The sequence below is a fragment of the Asparagus officinalis genome, chromosome 7, assembly GCF_001876935.1.
Source record: "Asparagus officinalis chromosome 7, Aspof.V1, whole genome shotgun sequence".
Classification (NCBI taxonomy): domain Eukaryota; kingdom Viridiplantae; phylum Streptophyta; class Magnoliopsida; order Asparagales; family Asparagaceae; genus Asparagus; species Asparagus officinalis.
In genome coordinates, this window is record NC_033800.1 from 38,864,801 (window position 1) to 38,875,320 (window position 10,520).

Below are 10,520 nucleotides of genomic sequence, written 5' to 3' on the forward strand. Positions count from 1 at the left end.
TCTTGGCCATTCGAGCTTGATAGAACTCAATGTGCTGCTGAGCTTCCAGTCGCTTGTCGTCCAGCGCCTTGAGCTCTGTGAGTCGTAGTTGGTGATTTTCCTCAGTCGTCATTCCTGTTGCTAAGGCGACGCGGAGGGATGGAATCTGAATCTCTAATGGCAATACAGCTTCACAGCCGTATACCAATGAGTAGGGCGTGGTGCCAGTCGGTGTGCGAACCGTCGTGCGATATGCCCACAGGCTCTCACCTAGCTTTTCGTTCCAGTCGCGCTTGCTAGTGGAAGTCAGCTTGGTCAAGATCTTGATGATCGTTTTGTTGAAAACTTCGGCCAAACCATTCGCTGAAGGGTTGTAGGCCGTGGAAGAGAGGTTCTGTATTCGGAATTTGTCACAGAACCTGGTGAATGCATGGCTAACGAATTGCGTGCCGTTGTCATGAATGATACGCCGGGGTACGCCGTATCGGTATATGACATGGTGCTTGATAAATTTGATCACGTCATTAGTCTTGACCTCTCTTAAGGGGATGGCTTCGGCCCATTTAGAGAAGTAGTCGGTGATCGCGAGGATGAAGCGATGACTTTTCGCCGATGGTGGAGAAATTGGCCCAACTATGTCCATCCCCCATGCCTCGAAGGGCCAAGACCCCCTCGTCGGATGCAGATCCTCAGGAGGCTGGTGTATGTAGTTGGCGTGGATCTGGCATTCGTAACATCGCTTAGCATAAGCGACTGCATCAGTAACCATCCCAGGCCAGTGGATCCGCCTTCTCATTGGAGGAGATAGGCGAATTGAATGTATATGTCGTGATATGAACGACTCTAGTGGATCCGCCTTCTCATTAGAGGAGATAGGCGCATTGAATGTATATGTCGTGATATGAACGACTCTAGTGGATCCGCCTTCTCATTAGAGGAGATAGGCGCATTGAATGTATATGTCGTGATATGAACGACTCTAGTGGATCCGCCTTCTCATTAGAGGAGATAGGCGCATTGAATGTATATGTCGTGATATGAACGACTCTAGTGGATCCGCCTTCTCATTAGAGGAGATAGGCGCATTGAATGTATATGTCGTGATATGAACGACTCTAGTGGATCCGCCTTCTCATTAGAGGAGATAGGCGCATTGAATGTATATGTCGTGATATGAACGACTCTAGTGGATCCGCCTTCTCATTAGGGGAGACAGGCGAATTGAATGTATATGTCGTGATATGAACGACTCTAGTGGATCCGCCTTCTCATTAGGGGAGACAGGCGAATTGAATGTATATGTCGTGATATGAACGACTCTAGTGGATCCGCCTTCTCATTAGGGGAGACAGGCGAATTGAATGTATATGTCGTGATATGAACGACTCTAGTGGATCCGCCTTCTCATTAGGGGAGACAGGCGAATTGAATGTATATGTCGTGATATGAACGACTCTAGTGGATCCGCCTTCTCATTAGGGGAGACAGGCGAATTGAATGTATATGTCGTGATATGAACGACTCTAGTGGATCCGCCTTCTCATTAGGGGAGACAGGCGAATTGAATCCCACAAGAGGCTTTCGCCAGAGCGGGCAAAGTAGGAACAGTTTAGCCTCGTGTACTAGTTGGAGGTTTTGAGGGCCAGTTTAGACTCATGCACTCTTGGGAGTTTGTGAAGGAGCACTATGGGTAGTACTTCTTCAGGTACTTGCCGTTGATGGGCATCATGATCTTATCACCGTTCGGTTTGACGAGGCGATAGGCACCGTTTGAGTAGACTGTCTCTACCACGAATGGTCCTTCCCATTTGGACTGGAATTTCCCCTTCTTCTTGGAAGTGAGGATCATTGGTCTACGGACGGATAGGACGAGCTCTCCTTCTTTGAAGGCTCGGCGCTTGACTTTCTTGTCGAAACTCTTGGCCATCCGAGCTTGGTAAAACTCAATGTGCTGCTGAGCTTCCAGTCGCTTGTCGTCCAGTGCTTCGAGCTCTGCGAGTCGAAGTTGGTGATTTTCCTCAGTCGTCATCCCTGTCGCTAGGGCGACGCGCAGGGATGGAATCTGAATTTCTAATGGCAATACAGCTTCACAGCCGTATACCAACGAGTAAGGCGTGGTGCCAGTCGGTGTACGAACCGTCGTGCGATATGCCCACAGGCTCTCGCCTAGCTTTTCATTCCAGTCGCGCTTGCTAGTGGAAGTCAACTTGGTCAGGATCTTGATGATCGTCTTGTTGAAAGCTTCGGCCAGACCATTCGCTGAAGGGTTGTAGGCCGTGGACGAGAGGTTCTGTATCCGGAATTTGTCGCAGAACCTAGTGAAGGCATGGCTAACGAATTGCGTGCCATTGTCGTGAATGATACGCCGGGGTACGCCGTATCGGTAGATGACATGGTGCTTGATGAATTTGATCACGTCGCTAGTCTTGACTTCTCTTAAGGGGATGGCTTCTGCCCATTTAGAGAAATAGTCGGTGATCGCGAGGATGAAGCGATGGCCTCTCGCCGATGGTGGAGAAATTGGCCCGACTATGTCCATCCCCCATGCCTCGAAGGGCCAAGATGCCCTCGTCGGATGTAGATCCTCAGGAGGCTGGTGCATGTAGTTGGCGTGGATCTGGCATTCGTAACATCGCTTAGCATAAGCGACTGCATCAGTAACCATCCCAGGCCAGAAGTAGCCCATCCTTCGTAAGCGATCCCAAAGCTTGGGTCCGGGCTGATGAGCTCCGCACACGCCGTCATGTGCTTCGCGTACGGCTTCTTGCGCCTCTGCTTTTGAAAGGCAGCGAAGTAGCAAGCCGTCGTATGACCTGCGATACAATGTTTTAGTGGTTGAATTGTAGTAGAACCGTGAGGCACGTCGTCGGACCGACTCTTGTTCCTTCGAATCCTCAGGCAACATGCTGTATAGGACATAATCGATGATCGGGAGACGCCAGTCTTCCTGATCTGGCTGACCCGAGGCTTGATGAGTGGCGTTTGCCTCTGGGACGTCTCTGGGTCGAAAGAGTTTTCGGCTGGCGACAGCGACCTTTTGGGTCGTTCCAGGAGGCTGGGCTAAGTTAGCTGCCAAGGATGCGAGAGCATCCGCATGGGTGTTCTTTGAACGGAGCACGTGCTCAATACGGAAGCTCTCGAATGACTCCACTAGTCTGACCGCTGCTCGGTGGAGCGGGATAAGATCTTCATTCCTGACTTCGTATTCGCCAGTCATTTGTTTGACAATGAGTTGCGAATCGCCATAAGCCTCCAGATGCTTTATCCCGAGCTCTTTGGCTAACTCGAGCCCTATGAGCAACGCGTTGTACTCGGCTACGTTGTTGGTACATGGTTCCGTCAAGGAAAAGGCCCGGGGAAACACGTGACCATGCGGGGAGGTGAGGGCCACTCCCACTCCTGCAGAAATAGAGCCGCTCGCGCCTGCGCGGGACGCACCGTCGAAGAACATCTGCCACACCTCCGGCGACGAAGTCATATTGGCTTCGGGAGGTTCATCCGGCAGATCTTCGAATAGATCGGTCTTCTCCCCCAGCGGGTGACTAGCCATGAGATCGCAGATGGCTTGTCCCTTGACCGATTTCTGCGGCATGAAATGAATGTCGTATTGAGAGAGCAGAAGCGCCCACCTGGCCAGGCGCCAGTTTAACGCTGCAGGTTGTGTCATGAAGACCCGAATGGGATTCATCCGGGAGATGACATGGATGGTTTGGCCAACCAAGTAGTGTCGCATCTTTTGGATAACGAACACCAAGGCTAGGCATTCCTTCTCGACCATTGGGTACCGTTGCTCGGCGCCCTGCAAGGTTCTGCTCAGGTAGTAGATGCCTTGCTCGTGGCCTGCATCGTCGTTTTGAGCCAAGAGGGCACCTACCGCAAGGACAGGCGGATTTGAGAGATAAGCTTTGATCTCTTCAAAGGCCTTTTGGCACGGCTCATCCCAGACGAAGGAGGTACCTTTCTTCATCAGCTTAGAGAAGGGTTGGCACTTGCCCGAGAGATTCGAGATGAATCTTCGGATATAAGCCAGTCGTCCTTGAAGGCCCCTTAGCTCTTTAAGATTTCGGGGTGGCTGGAGCTCTTGAATGGCCCGTACCTTGTCTGGATCAATCCGGATCCCTTTCGTCGTGACGACGAAACCGAGGAATTTACCGCTAGACATCCCCAAGAATGACTTGGTAGGATTCATCTTGAGCTGATGAGTCCTCATGAGTTCGAACATAGTCTTCAAGTCTTGGAGGTGATCCTCCTTATGGCGGCTCTTCACGACCAAGTCGTCCACATAGCATTCGACCGTCTTTCGCAGATGATCTCGAAAGATCATGCTCATAGCGCGCTGGTAGGTTGCGCCAGCATTCTTGAGTCCGAAAGGCATGACGGTATAGCAGTACACCCCCATGGGAGTTCTGAATGCAGTGTGTTTCTCGTCTTCGGGGTGCATTTTGATTTGGTTGTACCCCGAGAAGCCGTCCATGAAGGACATCCTCTCGAATCCGCACGTATTGTCAATGATGACATCCGTGATGGGCAGAGGAAATTCGTCTTTAGGGCATGTAGCGTTGAGGTTCCTAAAGTCGATGCAGATGCGGATCTTGCCGTTCTTCTTCAAGACTGGAATAATATTCGCCACCCAGTCGGGGTGTTGCTCCTCTCTGATGAAGCCGGATTCGATCAGCTTCTTTACTTCAGATTCGATCGCCTCCATGATTTGGGGGCGAAACCTCCTCTGCTGTTGTTTGATTGGTTTGGCGTCAGGGATGATGTTGAGGCGATGCGTGGCGACCCGTGGATCTAGGCCAGGCATATCCTCGTAATTCCAGGCGAAGACGTCAATGTATTCCCGTACGAGGGCGATGAGATCCTCTTTTTCTTGAGGAGGCAGACTGCCGCTGATGAATATGGGTTTGGGATTCGCCTCAGTACCCATGTTCACCTGGAGGACTTCGTCTTCAGTTGGTGGTTCGCGCTGTTCGAAGCGACTGTTCCACTGGGCGTTAACATGGCGATCCCATGTCTCATCATAAAGTGGAAGTTGTTCGTCCTCCGCCATTCCAGCGGGGTCTACTGTGGCCATGTTGACTGTAAGGCCATCGAACAAATCCCTTACGCTAACGTCTGAGTCCCAAGCCGAGGTTGTCGATGATTGGTCCCCCGAACATGCGTAATCGGAATCCTCGTCGACGTAAAAACACAACTCCGATGAGGAGGAGGAGTAGCCTAAGCCTCTCCTAGTCCTGTTGAAGTAATTTGAGGGCTTTCCTTTGGGGACGTAGCCGGGTTTGATGACCGTCCTACGTCCTCGGCCGTAATTCAGGCCCTCCAAGCGAGTGAGGTCGTACCCCATGTCGCTCATCATACGTTTCGCAATTCGACTGTATTGCGAAAACTGGGGTGCTGGGTCTTCGTCTTCAGACTCGTCCCATAGCGTGCGCAGGGGATGATCGATTCGACCGAAGATGATATCTTTTCGATACCTATTCCGTGCTGGCACGACGAACACAGCTTGCGATGACTCGATCGGCCGCGTTTTGGAGACGTATGACGAGCATACCGGCAAGTGTAGGGCAGACTCACTGTAGAGTGCCGACCATAAGTTATTGGTTGCGTCATCCTCGGACGAGGAGCAAGACGACAAATAAGCAAAGTCGGATTTCTCATTCATGATAAGCTTTTCTGCCTGAACGGCGTTGGTTACATGGTGACTCTCGTAACCAATTACAATTGACTCAAAGTCGTTCAGAATTAAGCTGTCACCGTATTCAGGCTCGCTGTCCGCCTCATTGCCACTCTCCAGTTCTTCTGCTGGTGGTTGGTCGGGGTCCTGGTACAGCAAAGAATCCGCGAAGTAGTTCTCGACGCCTTTAAAGGGGTGCTTGTCGGCCACTACTGTTCTTACCCGCTCGTAGTCGTCCACATACTTCAAGCACTGGTGTAGTGTGGACGGCACGATCCGGTTGCCGTGAATCCACGGACGTCCCAGGAGTATGTTGTAGGAGGGTTCGGCATCGATAACGTAACACGTCACCTCCGTCTTCATGTCGCCTATCCGACACTTCAGGCGGATTTTACCGAGCGGCCGAGTACCCGTGGCGTTAAAGCCGAAGATGGTAGTCGAGGTCGAGGCTAGGCGCTTCGAAGGTATCCCCAAGTGTTTGATTAGCTTCAGGGGCACGATGCTCAGCGCAGACCCCGGATCAACCTGGATCCGATCCACTTTCGCCGAGCCGACGTATCCTGTGAAGTACAGCGGCCGGTCATGGGACGTGCTCTTGATGAGCATGTCCTCAGGGGTGAAAGTGATGCAGGGGATCTGTCTCTCTGACACTTGGCAGCAAGTCGTACAGCCCTGTTCGGTCCCTGTTTCTTTTAAGAAATGGGTCGAGAACGCCTCTGCGTCGGCCAACGCCTCTTGTAGGGCCTCCCGGGTAGGCCTGGATAACCGGAGGAGGTCGTACATGGTGATTCGCGCGGGGATACTTTTTAGTTGAGCGAGCACGTTGAACCGGTAAGGCTGGCGGCTTGAACTTGGTCCATCTGGATTGGGAGGGACTGCTGCGGCTGGCCTCGCGGGAGGTCCTGCCGGGTTTTCCGCCCTCGCGGGATATTCTTTCGCAAACTCCTTCTTCTTCAGAGTCGGATAAGGCAGTCATCGCCGCGTCATCTCTATCCAGGATGGCGGAGACAACGTTGTAATGTTTCCTCTTAGCCTCCTTGGAAGGCTATGCAATCCACTGCTCGTCATCGAGGAGGTCCGGATGGACCCACATCACCTGCCCTGATGGCAGAGTTTGTGGAACCAAACACTTTTCCCGCTGGTTGTGAGGATCGTCATTAGTGATCTTCAAAATCGCTTTGGGGATAGGAATTATCCCTGCCGGGGCTTGAACCTCCGGGAGACCCGTCCCAAAGCTCAAAGTGACCATGTTCGCCGTCACTTGCTTTTGGACCTTCTCTTTCTTCAAGACCCCCGCATCGTAGAGGGCCTGGAGTTTGTCCTTGAGGACGTAGCACTTGGTTGTGTGATGACCAAGCCATTCGATAGGGTAGGGACGTATCACCCCCAGCTTGTTCATATTTTGCTGAAGCTTCAGCGCGTTCAGATGGTCCTGGAACTCGTCGAATCTCTTGTCACGGGTGCTATCCGCGGTGTGCGACGTTCCTATCGATGTTTTGGAGGAGTAGTCGGACTGTCGATCATCCTCCGTCTCAGCCGCTGGACGGTGAGGAGGTATCCACTCCTTGTCCCTGGTTTGCCGGGGTAAGGGACGTTGGGTCCTCTTCTTCTTCTTTTTCTTGTTCAGCAGTTGCTCCATCATTTCTCTTAGAGAGTCGATGGTCGCCTGCTGCTCCTCCAGCTTTTGGGCCATTGTCTGTTCGGTGTCGAGTCCGATCATGTGCACTCTCGCCTGCGCGTCTTGACTCGAGCGCGAGGTCTGAGATGTGGCCGCCGCCGAATGAACCTCGTCTTCACCGCAGGAGGGAGGTACTAGGGTGGAATAGTCAAACCCAATACTTACCCCCCTACGACTACGGGTTCGCTGGAATATGCCTTCCTGCCGGCGTCGAGCGAACCGGGTGTTAGGTCTTAAGACGGAGTCCGAGTCTGGCGAGTCGGAGAGTACCGCCTTCCCCTTATCCGTCATGTTGACTGTGGCGGATGAGAGCTCTAGGTCGTCAGTAGTGCGTCTTTTCTGGTGACGGCGCCTTCGACGGGAGGGCCTTGGTCGAGAGGACTGTTGAGAAAGCCTCTTAAACACCGAAGGTTTCGCCGTTCCTACGCATTGGCAGTCGGCGAGGACCGTGTGGATGAGTCTCTCGCAATGACACTGAGGATTCGCCTCGTGAATAGTGCGTTTGCGAGTCAAGAATTCTCTGAGGTCTTCTACGGGTGGTTGGTGACAACCCCCGGCCTCAGAAGAGTCGCTCTGGTGAGCTGACGAGAGATTTTTGGGCGCTCTCTCTGGCGCGCGTTGGGTGGAACGCCTTGGTGTTGGAGTCGGGTGATCTCGCCTTGACTGGCGAGTCTTCGCGTTTGAGCGAACTCCAGTACGTGGGCGAGTTTCGACCCCATGTTTAGAAGAGCGGGTTCGGGAGGAACCGCCTATTTCCTTTCCTTTACGTTTATCCGCCAAATGATTATGGCGAGGCTCGCCAGCCTTCGAGGATTCGCCTACTTGGGTAGGCTCGTACGCTTGGTGTGGTTTATTCGCATCAGGGATATGACCTGAGAAGCGAAGTCCTTTTGAGTGGATGGCTCTGTCATCCTCGGTTGGCGCTCCTGATTTGGAGGGCCTTCCGACGTCGGGCAGTTTGCCTTCCCGTCTAGCGTTTCTCGGGCCGGTATGATGGTTCAGGCCATTGTGAGAAACAGAGGTTTAGACCTTCTGTCTGACGGGCGTTTGCCGTCGCTGTTGGTTAGCTCTCCTAGCGGGGGGAACGTCACCGTGAGCTGTGGCAATGTGGTTTGTGCCGGAGTGATCCGACACTTCCTCCGAGGCAGGTGCCTGCGTGGACCGCTTGGCGATCCATCTGGCAGACCCTTGCCTCTTGCGCTCGATCTCTGGCTTGGCCTTGATCGATCGCGAGGGAGTGGGCTCCCCCGATGAGATTCGGGTGGGACCCTCAGGTGCAGAGGTTTTGACCGTCTGGGGTCGGCCTCGGCGCACAGCTCTGTGACGTTTGCGGGACGCATCGCCACCAGAGGAGGAGGAAGACAAGTACTCTTCGTACTTGGCCTGGTCGAACTCGATTTCTAGGGACTCTACTGTCGTCCCGATAGTAACCTCATCAAACTGAGCCACCACCATTTTGTTCGATGAAATAGCTTCTCCCACTGTGGTCGCCATCTTCTGTAGGGTGAATATTTGATTTCCCGAAAAAGGGAGTTTCGTTTGTATTTATAAGAAAGCTTATTACAAACTAACAAATCAAATGTTTACAACAGAAGCAGAGGGAAGGCCCTCTTTGTTTTGTGTGGGGACTTTAGGTGGCTATAGGACGCTTCGCTCGATGCTCGGGTCGAGTCTGCTTCCCTTGGACCGTTTGAATGAGGTTGCTGGAGAGCTTCAGTTCGCAGTAGAAGCTCGGGGCAATGGAGTTCGGGTCTGCTTGGTTCGTCGGCGATCGGAGCTCGGAACTAGGCAGCAGTGCTGTAATGCAAGGATTTGCTAACAGCTTGGTCTCAACTCTTTTTTCTCCAAGTTTTGCAACCTCTCTTCCATCGTGCTGGAAGGGGCTTTTAAATGAAAGAAGGACAGCTCGACTTCTCCTTGAATTGTGGGATGTGACCACATCCTCTTCAGAGACGTCTCGCCGTTCCTCGATACCATGAACGGTCATTCCAGGGATTGTGCTCTATGTCCTGTCACCTACGATGGGAAGGCCCATCTTGTGTGTGAGGCAACGAACGACTGCTATCCGAGTGGATTTGACCAGCATTAATGAACCGCATTTATGAGTTCGCAGATCGATGAAGTGTCTGTCCGATCACTCGTACTGTGCGTGACCGCCCGGCGTGCTTTGAGCACGGTGCTTTCTCCTTTCCGGTCAGGAGAGGCGGCGAAGTAGGTGCACAGTACTCGAGTGGGTCTAACCAACTTGCCGAGTGCCGGCGGATCCAGCTCTTGACCCAGACAGCTAAGGTGAGTCGCATTTATGAATGCTCAGGTTGACTCGACACCTGTCCAGTCCTTCACGCTGTGCGTACTGCGAGCGGCCGTTTGACGGTCTTGGGGTACTGTGCTCTCTCTCTTGAGAGAGAGGGATGGGAAGGCCCATCTCAGCATGTGGGGTAGCGGATACTCAGCTGTACTGACGGTCTTGGGGCTTGCTGGCGGATTCGACTCTGAACTCGGGCAGGCGAGTTGAGTGAAAGATGAACTTTCGTCATCCTGATCGATCTTAACTCGTGCTGGCGAACTGACCGTTAGGCGAACCTGGAACCGAGTATACTCGACGTCTACGTGGTTTGGGCCCGTGCTAGAGAACTGAGCGTGCGAGCTCTTCTCGTAGGTGAATTTCTTGTAAACCCATAGAGGTATTTTTTACCGTCTACAACCAGTCATTGGAGCTGATACGACCACAATCACTGGAGAGACTTTTTTGATGATGTCTTGTGTGTGCGAGATAGTATACCCAACCTCGTGTGTTTGAGGCGGGTTCAATTGTCCTGCTTGAAGAAAGGTGGCCTTCGGGCTGAATTTGTGTCTTTCTTGAGTTTGGCAGAGCTTAAACTTTATTATGATTGTTTATCCTACTCAGAATAAATACTTATAGGATATTTGGCAAATCCTCAGCCATCAACGAATTTGATAAGCCTTTACCAATTACCGTTTGAATCGGACTAGCATGCAGATTGTTTAAGTCCGTTCTGCATGTAACGTTGTGCTAAGAGAATAAACTCTCTTAGACTTTGTACTATGATGTTGAATACATAGGTTTGGTCATTTTTGCGGGAACGTACCACCCGGTAATATGTGTTATACGTAGACTTATCTCTAATAAGGGACTGAGATAACGTCCCCTACGTATAAAACATGGAT